The sequence below is a fragment of the Bactrocera tryoni genome, unplaced genomic scaffold, assembly GCF_016617805.1.
Source record: "Bactrocera tryoni isolate S06 unplaced genomic scaffold, CSIRO_BtryS06_freeze2 scaffold_11, whole genome shotgun sequence".
Classification (NCBI taxonomy): domain Eukaryota; kingdom Metazoa; phylum Arthropoda; class Insecta; order Diptera; family Tephritidae; genus Bactrocera; species Bactrocera tryoni.
In genome coordinates, this window is record NW_024395824.1 from 17,824,887 (window position 1) to 17,837,941 (window position 13,055).

A 13,055-nucleotide genomic window follows, 5' to 3' on the forward strand; every position below is an offset into this window, starting at 1 on the left:
TATTGTCTCCAGTTATGCTGTTTTAGATTTTTTAAGCTCTCCAACTCCTTTGACCAGTGTGAAACTACTTTTTTATGGGGTTTAGAAACAGTTTGCGGGATTGAAAGGTGTGCTGCAGACCTTAATATTTTGGTAATATTAGCCACCTCTTTATTGACATTTTGAGATACCGGGATTTGATCGCAGAACAGAATTGCCTTTTGCGTGTATTTAGACCAGTCTGCTTTTCCTGTCTGGAACGTTGGTTTAGGAAAGGTCTTTGCAAAGGATGACTTTGCAATTTCAGTTACTATTGGGTAGTGGTCACTACCACACAAACTATCCAGAGTATGGCTATTCACTTTTGGAGCTATATTGGTAGAGCAAATAGATAGGTCGACGTGAGTAAAAGAATTATGCGTTGAAAAATGAGTCCGGGCACCATCGTTCAATATGGTCAGATTCTCTGTAAGAACTAAGTTTTCTAGAATTAATCCTCTTTGGTTGGTTCATTATGAGGCTCCCCCATAATGAGGACCACGAATTCATATCTCCAACCATGATTACGGGCTTGGGTACTGAGGAGAGAATTTGCTGAAGCTCAGTAAGCGTGAAATTTTGTTGTGGGGGAATATACAAGCAAATAATCGTAAATTTAAATTCTATGGATATCTGCATGGCTAAAGAAGCTTTATTTGAAAGGATTTCAAGGAATTTATGTGAAATGTTTTTTTTACTCAAACAGCAATACCTTGTTTGTTTGTTAAATTCTGACGTAAATTTAAGAAATAGCCAACATACTTATTTGGTACCAAAGCGTCTTTATGTACAGCAAGATGAGTTTCTTGTAAGGCAGTGAAGTGTGGTGAGACTTCTTTAATGAGAATTTCAAGTTCAATGTAGTTGTTTTAGATGCCCTTTATGTTACATTGAAGTATATTGAACAGAGAGAAAATAGGACAAAGAAGAATGGATTAAATTTCTTCATCGTCGAAAGTTGGCATATTCTGATCATGGTCTGAGTGACTGTATTGTTGAGTAAGTAAGTAATTAAGAGAAACAAATGGGAGAGATTGAGAGTTTACTGGATTTATTGTGTTACTTTTTTCTGGAATATAATTTAGGTTTAGAGCGTAAGAAGAGGTTGCTGAGGTGTTTAAGTCGTTGTTGGCGTTTGGAGTAAGATATGTTTGAGCAGTGTTAGTGCTCTTTACAGTGTCTGTGTGAGAGACTTAAGACGAAGTTTTATTGGATTCGGAAGGTATATGAATGGAGTGTGCTGTAGGAAGTTTTGAGTTGTTGTAATTCTTTGATTCGTTTTGTTTTACTTTTTTTACAAAATTAGTGTTTGGGAGGTTGGGCACTCGTGCTTTATGTAATTTTATAGCCTCACGCATCGTGCATTTGTTCACAGTTTTAGTTTTTAGAATTTCTTTAGCTTGGATGTACTTTGGACAAGTATTTGAATATGACGGGTGCTCACCAGCGCAATTAGAGCTTAAGGTGCGCGAGCACTATACTGAGCCGTGAGGAGGGAAATTACAAGTTTCACACGCAGGTTTGTTATTACATCTTTTAATGGTATGCCCTAAGAGTTGACATGATTTACATATCATTGGATTGGGAAAATATGGTCTTACACGGGCTGAGCGCCATGAAACCTCCACTTTACTAGGTAGTTCATATAAATCAAAAGTAAGAAGGGTAACTCCGGTGTGAACTAAGGTATTGTCCACCTTTTTTGGAATTTATACACTCCTACTACACCTTGCTGTTTCATGTTTTCAATAATTTCGTCTTCAGGGACATTATTGAGGCATGGTGCAAATATTGTACCTTTGGAAAAGTTAAGGTTGTCTTGATAGCTTACTTTCACTTCACAAATTCCATTCAATCGCTTTGTAGTTAAAAACTTTTGTGCAATTGTTGGATTTTTTTACCAGCAACAACAAATTACCATTCCGTAGCTCAGAAATGGAAATTATTTTTTTGCTTATAGCTTCCAATGCTTTATGCACTGCAAAACACGAGAAATTCGATATTGGTTTTGTTGAATCACTTGCTAAAATAGTAAGGAATTTTGGATTGTTCTGTTTAGTTTTAGGTAGTTCGGGAAAAATTAGGGGTTTATATATTGTTTTTTTACGTGTGGCTTGGGGACATTCAGCTAACAAAGCGAACCTATTGTCCCCCAGATTTGGTGGCCCGGGGGCCATTGGAGATAATTAAAGCACAAGCACTTGTAATGAAGTTAACACGATGTTGTTACAACTTTGAAATTACGCGCACAAGAATAATGCTTAGCGGAAAGCCGAAAATTGATGAGCACCACAGAGAAAGAATAGTCTGAAAATACGTCCACTCGCGATGAGTATCAGTCGGAGACTGATATATATATATTCCATAGAAAATAAGGATATGTGCGAATAGAGATCTCATTAAAATTCTATCAAATATTATTTTAGCAAGTATATAATAAAATTAAATGTAAGTCATTAAAATTTTAAATATTTTCAGTACCCAAAGTGTTACCTTTATATACGAGTAGTTTAACGATACACAGTGTTCGTGACATGTACCCTACTAGGTTTTGCAGAGTGGTTAGGTCAAAAGACTTTCTCCTTTCGCCTTTCTTAGGGCAGTGAGGTCCTCTACGCACTAAAATTAAAAAGTTTTCATTGTAATAGTGCATTATAACTTAAATAATACCAATCTACTCAATAAAATTCAGTATGCACAAATTTACCAATTTGTCGGCGCTTTTCGTCGAAAGAGATCGAAATCTGCGATTTCAATGAACAGCCAAAAATGCATTGATGGGCGCCAAAATATCAAAAAGATGGCCCTTCGAAATTTATTTTCTCCTCATCAGAAATAACACAAAATGCCACTCCTTAGACCAAGTCACATATGTTTAGGCAAAATTTAGCAACATTTATTTTTGCAACTTGGTAAATGGTGATTTTTGCTAAGATTTTGAATTTTGAAATATTCAGCATTCTTAATCGTTTTTTTTATTTCCTAGCTAAACCCCAGTTTTTTCTTAAATTTTGAGCATAGAGTCTCTGAGTATGGATTTCCGGTCTGCTTCGGTAATAACACGAATTTTACCGCGTTTGAAGTTGTTTACATATCTTCTTTACTTCAAAGAAAACTGGTAACACTTTTTCCATATCCTCCCGATTTTTCCGCATTTTTATGTAAAGACAGTCCACGCTTCGATTTGAAATTATTCCTTTAGAAATAAAACAGTTCCTCTATTATATTCTACAACGTTTTAAATTAAGCACTCAAAAAAAAGTTGTGTGAACTGGGTTTTTGTCTGTTCGCTATAGCTGCCTAAAATGAAAAATGGTCTGAACCATTTTGAAGGGAATCCAATGAGGATGATTTGGAAAAAAAAAAAAATTTAGAAAATGTTCATTTTTAACCGACTTATGAGCGTAAATTAAAAAAAATCCAATACTTGCTTATAACAGAGAATGAGAAATTTAGAGAGAGAATATTATTTAACATTTAGCTCGGCTGCAACACACTGATAATGTTGAGTACATTCTGCAGGGTTCGAGCAAAGTGTACAATATCATACCAAGTCAAACATGTCTCTCTTTGTTTGTTTGTTTTGACATCCCGTTCCTACAGATTTGCAAACAATATTTCAAACTCTGCACTTTTGTTTTCAACAAGCGAACAGTTGAACGGCCGTAGGCACGGAGAAGTCGGGTGTCGAAATGCCACATAATTATATAAGTTTTTCTTTACTAATCGATTTTCTTTAAAACATTTTAAAATTAGTATAAATTTATGTATATTTTTAATTTACGTAATTATTATTATACTAGCTGACCCCGCAGCCATTGTCCAGCGTGAAATTATGTGTTTTAATATGAAAAGAAAGTTGAATTTATATTGTGTTGCCTGTTGTGGCAAACCGTTAGAACTCAAAGGAATTCGTAGAATCAAGCATTCTGCCCCCTTTTATTCGATATCTGCGTCACAATAAGTCGGGTTCCATTACACAGTTTCAGCTCATGAAGATTGTTAGACATAATAACGACAGATCCAACTTTGAGACGCAAATGATGCGGTGGCATACCAAGCCTCTCCAAAGGATTTAGAAATTCCACTGGATAATTCACGGCGTCTCCCGGAATTTTTCTTTGAATCTTCCAGTTTAAGTCAACCACATGGGTATTTTTGGCAGCTAAAATTGCGCGTGCACTCAAGCAATCGTAGTTACGATTATTCGGCCAATGTTCGGAAAAACATTCGTGATGAGTTCATCTTTCGTTGAAGTGAATTGGTAAAAGGGATTGTAGTTGCTATGCCAGTTCTCAAAAAGTTGCACACATACATATGTACATATGTAGTACGCAATGACTCAATGCCGAAGGTAGAAGCAATCGTTCTTTTTCGGGTGGATTGTATAAATTCGTCCTAATGCATTAGTTGAGAACACACCTGGATGTCAATCCACTGGTTGGCCTTGCTTTCTGTGTAACTGTTTCTTCGACGATGCATTCCATGTATAATATTAAAGCATTTCTGAATAGAGCAATGTTCTCGCAAACGGATCACAGACGAAAGTTGAGAAAAGACTCGTCAATGTTAATTTTGCTGCTGGCGGTGTTTCCACTGGCTGTACTATATTATCTGGGTAGAAATACACTGGCCATTCGCTAAATTAACTGCGAGACGCACAATGGGCGGAAAGCGTTCATGAATTGCATAAGTAAATATTATACAAAGCGCTTAATCGACCTTATCGTTCAGGACCAATAACCGCCATGTTGCTTTCTTTGGTGACGTACTTACAAACATATTTTATCGATTTCGCCAAACTGCAATACTCAACATTAATCTGAGTTTTGAGTGTGAATTAGACAATAGTGGTGAATATAGTACGATCCCTTTTTGTCAACTTCGATATTCACTCCTCTAAATTCAATGCTGAATGTTCTGCCATTGTCGTTTGATGAGCGCCGCCGATAGAGTGGATATCCATCATTTCCAGTTTGTGTTTCCGAAAGAAAAGCACGTGTATAGTGTTTCGTGCATTTATTGTTAGACATACAAACTGAAGTGGGATAATGGTGTCCGCAAGGTTCATGAACCATATTGGTTTTCATCACTTCGTATAATATTGGACCTTTCTCTGGATCAGGAATTTCCGCAGATATGATTGCATCAATTTGATCTGGTGTAAACACCATTCACAAGCCAAAAAAGAAGAAGCGGCAAACCTCTTTTTTGCCCTTCAACAGAGTACATCCAGGATTTAACAGCACGTTGCTTCAAGATAAAGTCCATCAAACATCTTAACTTGTGATTGAAAAGTCGTTCTGTGACATCGTGACAATGACTCGCTGATAGACCGCGATCCATAGTTCCACACGTATGTCATCGCATCCTGGGAGTACTCTGTCATGTGCCTTAGGCTGCCAATGTATGTTGATGCCAAAAACAATGCCGACCGATATTAACGCGACATTTTGGTGGCATCGCAAGAAATTTCACTTTGTAATTGATAACCTTGTGTGAAATAATTTTTCTTTTGAACAGCCGGAATAAAGAAAGCATATGACAAATTTGAACAATTCAAATAATAAGAAAAACAAAAAAATAAAATAAAAATTGTATGAATAAAGTTACTTTTTGGAATTGCCCAATTTTCCAACTTTTCTTCATACGTTTGTTTTTTCTTTCTAAACTTTCGACGATCCACAGCGAACAACCTCTTAAAATTTCATCAAGTTTGGTTCAGCCGTTCTCGAGCCTAAGCACTACTAACAAACATTCATTCATTTATATGGGAAAAAGAAAAGAAGCTGTTTTAGGGGTTTCTCTACAATTATTCGAATTTTTCTCGCCGTAAAAACCATCTTTGAATTTCAACGAACATTTAAAAAAGGAATTGGTCAAATTGGTTCAGGCGTTGTTGAGTTATGCGCTTAGCAACACATTTTGCGATTCATTTTTATACTCTCGCAACAAAGTTGCTAAGGAAAGTATTATAGTTTTGTTCACATAACGGTTGTTTGTAGGTCCTAAAACTAAAAGAGTCAGATATAGGGTTATGTATACCAAAGTGATCAGGGTGACGAGTAGAGTTGAAATCCGGATGTCTGTCTGTCCGTCCGTCTGTCCGTCCGTCCGTCCGTGCAAGCTGTAACTTGAGTAAAAATTGAGATATCATGATGAAACTTGGTACACGTAGTTCTTGGCTCCATAAGAAGGTTAAGTTCGAAGATGGGCAAAATCGGCCAACTGCCAAACCCAGAAAATGGCGAAAACCGAAAACCCATAAAGTGTCATAACTAAGCCATAAATAAAGATATGAAAGTGAAATTTAGCACAAAGGATCGCATTAGGGAGGGGTATATTTGGAAGTAATTTTTTTGAAAAAGTGAGCGTGGCCCCGCCCCTACTAAGTTTTTTGTACATATCTCGGAAACGACTATAGCTATGTCAACCAAACTCTATAGAGTCGTTTCCTTCAGGCATTTCCATATACAGTTCAAAAATGGAAGAAATCTGATAATAACCACGCCCACCTCCCATACAAAGGTTATGATGAAAATCACTAAAAGTGCTTTAACCGACTAACAAAAAACGTCAGAAACGTTACGGAAGAAATGGCAGAAGGAAGCTGCACCCAGGCTTTTTTTAAAAATTGAAAGTGTGTGTGGCGTCGCCCACTTATGGACCAAAAACCATATCTCATGAACTACTCAACCGATTTCAATGAAATTCGGTATATAATATTTTCTTAACACCCTGATGATATATACGAAATATGGGTGAAATCGGTTGACAACCACGCCTTCTTCCAATATAACGCTGTTTTGAATTCCATCTGATGCCTTCTCTGTATAATGTATACATTAGGAACCAATGATGATAGCGGAATAAAACTTTACACAAATACGGTATTTGAAAAATATGTAAATGACGGATGATGAAATCTCGATTATCACTTTATCATGCGAGAGTATAAATTGTTCGGTGACACCCGAACTTAGCCCTTCCTTACTTGTTATATTATAGATTACGTAAATAAGCTGTAAGGTGTCAATATTTCTCGCGACAACGTCGGCTATGTTAACAGTTTTGTTCATTTTGCAGTGCTTTATTATTCAAAAATGACTTGTGCTCTTTTCAAGTACGACGATTTTTTGATTGGGCTGAATTTTCTTAGTAATGTACAAAATGGGCTAAATAGAAAAACTGTAAAATTATGTATTACATAAGTAAAAATATAAAATAATTTTGTGGCAGGATACAGAGTTCGAATAATTGGCAATTTTATAATTTAATACCATATATAGAAGAAAAAATAAATAAATGAAGTAAATATTGAGAGTCGGCAAAAAGCCACGATGAGAGGATTGTTCAATTTCTGGGCAACACGCAAATACAAAGTTTCCAGGCTATCTTTCTTTTTAATTTTATTGAAACTTTTTATTAAATGTTGTTTCAAAGTATTTTTGTTACCATCGAGCATTTGAGGTGAAGTTCCTTATGAAATCGAATTTTAGTTGAAAGAGGCGCACTGAAAAAAAACGGCCGAGTTATGAACGAGAGCTCTTGTTTTCGCCGAACGGCCGCGTTTCTTATGAATAAAATTGATTTCGTTGTAATATTAAATACTAGGAAAATATGCACAGCTTGCTCGAATCTTATTGGTGAATGATGGTACGTCTGTGCCTTTTTTGTTGCTTGCTCGAATGATTTTTTATGATATGACATATTGAGGGGCATATGTAATTTCTTATGTACGTACAATAAGATTCTTATATGTAAGTAAAACAAACAGATTTAGAGTAAATTTCGGAATATTTAAAGCTGAAGAAAAATACGCTTTTATGATTTTGCTAGTTATTAGAGAATCGACACACACTATCTCTTCGTCGATTTCAAAGCTGCCTTTGACAGCACGAAAAGGAGCTACCCTTATGCCACCATGTCTGAATTTGGTATCCCCGCAAAACTAATACGGCTGTGTAAACTGACGTTGAGCAACACCAAAAGCTCCGTCAGTTCGATACCAAACGAGGTATCAGACAAGGCGTCTCCCTGTCGTACGACTTCTTCAATCCGCTGGTGGAAAAAATAATTCCAGCTGCAGAACTAACCAGAGAAGGTACCATCTTGTATAAGAGTGTACAGCTGCTGGCGTATGCTGATGATATTGACATCATTGGCCTTAACAACCGCGCCGTTAGTTCTGCTTTCTCCAAAATGGGCAAGGAAGCAAAACAAATGGGTCTGGTAGTGAACGAGGGCAAAACGAAATATCTCCTGTCATCAAACAAACAGTCGTCGCACTCATGACTTGGCTCTCACGTCACTGTTGACAGTCATAACTTTGAAGTTGTAGATAATTTCGTCTATTTAGGAACCAGCATTAACACCACCAACAATGTCAACCTAGAAATCCAACGCAGGATTGCTCTTACCAACAGGCGCTACTTCGGACTGAGTAGGCAATTGAAAAGTAAAGTCCTCTCTCGACGAACAAAAGCTAAACTATATAAGTCGCTCATAATTCCCGTCCTGCTATATGGTGCAGAGGCTTGGACGATGTCAACAACTGATGAGTCGACGTTGCGAGTTTTCGAGAGAAAAGTTCTGCGAAAGATTTATGGTCCTTTGCGCGTTGGCCACGGCGAATATCGCATTCGTTGGAACGATGAGATGTGTGAGATATATGACGACTTTGGCATAGTTCAGCGAATTAAAAGACAGCGGCTACGCTGGCTAGGTCATGTCGTCCGGATGGACGAAAATATTGCAGCTCTAAAAGTCTTCGACGCAGTACCCGACGGTGGAAGCAGAAGAAGAGGAAGACCTCCACAATGTTGGAGAAACCAGGTAGAGAAGAACCTGACTTCGCTTGGAATCTCCAATTGGCGCCACTTTGAGAAAAGGAGAAACGAATAGCGCGCTGTTGTTAACTCTGCTATAACCGGGTAAGCGGTTTCTATGCCAGTAAAGAAGAAGAAGATGTTTATTGGGGATCGCGCCTAACGACAGCTAAAGGACGACACCTATTCCAGGCAACACAAGAAACGGGAGGAGAGTTTGTATCTACCGGCACACCTACTTACTGACCAACGGATACCAACAAAATACCAGATGTAATAGACTTCTTGCTACCCGTGAAGAAATCTCGAAATTTATTCATAATAGAAGGTGGGTTAGATCTAAGCTCTGATCGCTCCCCATTATATTTAACACTAAGTCAAACAGTTAGAAATATATCTTAGTCTAAAGCTGTACAATAAAAATACGGACTGGACTTCGTACAAACAAAAGCTTCAGACTAAAATAAAGCATTCGAAAACCACAAAAAGTGAACAACTTGAGTCAGAAGTTGACATATTTCCAATGGATAAAGCTGAAATCGCGTTGTCCAGTAGTATTCAATAGGATCATGCAACAACCTCAGCAATCACCATTTGTGAACTTAAAAGTGAAGCTTAAATTTAAGAAAGCACTTGGATGGATCTAATTACAGCTGAAGTGTTAAAGCAGTTACCGTACAAATGTTTATTGAAGCTCACCTATCTTATCAATAAGCCAGGAAGGTTGCTTATGTAGTCTCGTCATATAGACCAATTTCCCTAATTATAAATAAAATTAATTTATCAAATACTAAAATCTGTAATCGACGAAATCGAAGATGGAGTCATGTGTAGAAGTTCACGTAAGTGAGGAAGGTTCTCTGATCGACATTCACTTGGGAGTAGTCAGAAACGATTCTTTTACTTTTGAGTCAAGCAGCTCACGACATCCGGTCTTTGAACAGGTATCCTCTGGGTAACCTAAAAACACCCGATTGAAGGCGAGCTAAAGTGGAGGACCCCTATACAGGGTTGTTCGTTGGATTTGGGACCCGCCTCGAAAAAACAGTACCAATGAAAAAGACAAAACAGACTCGGATGAGAGACCCCCCTTTTGATGACGACCATGGCAAACGAAATAAGGACTACGAATTGAGGCTATGCACCTGGAAAGTCCGGTTCTTAATTGGGAAGGTGCCGCTGCCCCGCTGGTTGATGCCCTCCTGAAAATAAAGGCTGACATCACTGCCGTCCAACAAATGCGATGGAAGAGACGAGTAGCTCCTTGTAGCATTTACTACAGTGGCCATATAAAGGAGCGCAAGTTTGGTGTGGGATTCGTGGTGGGGGAGAGACTCCGTCGTCGAGTACTATCATTCACTCCGGTGAATGAACGTCTAGCCACAATCCGCATCGAAGCGAGGTTCTTTAACATAACGCTGATTTGCGCCCACGCCCTGACGGAAGAGAAGAACAATGTCACCAAAGATGCCGTCTATGAGCACTTGGAGCGCACCTATGAGAGCTGTCCCCGCCACGATATCAAAATCGTGCTTCGTGACTTTAACGCCAGGGTTGGCAAAGAAGGTATCTTTGGCACTACGGACGGTAAATTCAGACTCCACGATGAACATCCCCAAATGAACCGAGGCTGATCAACTTCGCCGGGGCCCGAAATATGGTCATCTGTAGTACTAGATTCCAGGATAAGAAAATTCATCAAGCCACCTGGCTGTCTCCGGATTGAAAAACCATCAACAAAATCAATCATGTTGTGATAGACGGAAGACACGTCTCCAGTGTTTTAGGTATGCGCGCGCTCTGAGGTCCTAACATCGACTCGGACCACTATCTTGTTGCAGCCAAGATCCGCACCCGCCTCTGTGCAGCAAAAAACGCACGCCAACAAACACAAGGAAGGCTCGACGTCGAGAAACCGCAATCACAACAGACAGCCGAACGATTTTCTACTCGGCTTGCACTCGTGCCCTCTGAGAGCACTCGTCAACACTTCAAACTCCTTACGTACAGCTGCAACCGAAACCATTGGCTTTCGGAAAAAAGCAAAAGAACAGCTGGTACGACGAAGTGCCGTGTTGCAGCGGAGAGAAAACAGGCTGCCTACCTCGCAACGTTACGATCGACCACAACACGTGCGGGATGGGATAGATACCGAGAGTTGAAGAGGGAAGTGAGACGCATTTGCAGACAGAAAAACAAAGAGGCCGAAATGCGTGAGCATGAAGAGCTTAATAAGCTGTAGAACCCCCAAAGGTGATCTAGTGACCGATGCCCAGAGCATACTTAAATTATGGAGGGAACAGTTCTCCAGCCTGCTGAATGGCAGTGAACGCACAACGCCAGGAGAAGGCGAACTCGTTTCCCCAATCGATGACGATGGAGCAGACGTTCCATTGCGCGACCATGAAGAAGTTCGAATAGCAATTACTCGTCTGAAGAGCAACAAAGCGGCAGGTGCCGATGGATTACTATTCAAACACGGCGGCGAAGAACTGATAAGGAGCATGGAAGTTAAGTGTGTTGTGCTTAATCCACAAAAAGGGAGACCCCACAATCTGCGCCAACTACCGTGGGATAAGCGTATTGTGTGAAAGATTAAAGCCTACTGTCAACAAACTGATTGGACCATATCAGTGTGGCTTTAGACCTGGAAAATCAACAACCGACCAGATATTCACCATTCGCCAAATTTTGGAAAATACCCGTGAAAGGAGAATCGACACACACCACCTCTTTGTCGATTTCAAAGTGCTCGACAGCACGAAAAGGAGCTGCCTTTATGCCGCGATGTCTGAATTTGGTATCCCCGCAAAACTAATACGGCTGTGTAAACTGACGTTGAGCAACACCAAAAGCTCCGCCGGGATCGGGAAGGACCTCTCCGAGCCGCTCGATACCAAACGAGGTTTCAGACAAGGCGACTCCCTATCGTGCCACTTCTTCAATCTGCTGCCGGAGAAAATAATTCGAGCTGCAGAACTTAATCGAGAATGTACAATCTTTTATAAGAGTGTACAGTTGCTGGCGTATGCCGATGATATTGATATCATCGGCCTCAACACCCGCGCCGTTAGTTCTGCTTCCTCCAGGCTAGACAAGGAAGTAAAAGAAATGGGTCTGGCAGTGAACGAGGGCAAGACGAAATATCTCCTGTCATCAAACAAACAGTCGTCCCACTCGCGACTTGGCACTCACGTCACTGTTGACAGTCATAACTTTGAAGTTGTAGATAATTTCGTCTATTTAGGAACCAGCATTAACACCACCAATAATGTCAGCCTGGAAATCCAACGCAGGATTGCTCTTGCCAACAGGTGCTACTTCGGACTGAGTAGGCAATTGAAAAGTAAAGTCCTCTCTCGACGAACAAAAGCTAAACTCTATAAGTCGCTCATAATTCCCGTCCTGCTATATGGTGCAGAGGCTTGGGCGATGACAACAACCGATGAGTCGACGTTACGAGTTTTCGAGAGAAAAATTCTGCGAAAGATTTATGGTCCTTTGCGCATTGGCCACGGCGAATACCGCATCCGATGGAACGATGAGCTGTATGAGATATATGACGACATTGACATAGTTCAGAGAATTAAAAGACAGCGGCTATACTGGCTAGGTCATGTTGTCCGAATGGACGAAATAATGGGAAGCAGAGGAAGAGGAAGACCTTGACTCCGTTGGAAGCACCAGGTGGAGAAGGACCTGGCTTCGCTTGGAATATCCAAGTGGCGCAACGTAGCGAAAAGAAGAATCGACGAAAAGCAATTAATCCCATCGCATCAGTTCGGGTTTAGAAACAAGCATTCAAAAATAGAACAAATTCATAGCATAACATCCGAAATAGGAAAATCTCTAGAGTAGGGAAACGTATGCTTAATTGTATTCCTTGACGTTGCGCAAGCATTCGACAAGTGTCGCTCGAAGGCCTTATGCAAAACTAAAATCGTGTCTTCCGATTGAGTTTTGCGCTCCAATTCCAATGAATTCTCCAAACTGAAAGAAATTGAACCAGGAGTTCCTCAGGGAAGTATCTTACGTCCACTTTGGTCTATTCTGTATATAAGAGACTTACCGTTAGCAGCAAACAGTATGACTGACACTTTTGCTTTTCAGGAGTTCCTCAGGGAAGTATCTTACGTCCACTTTGATCTATTCTGTATATAAGGGACTTACCGTTAGCAGCAAACAGTATGACTGCCACTTTTGCTGCTG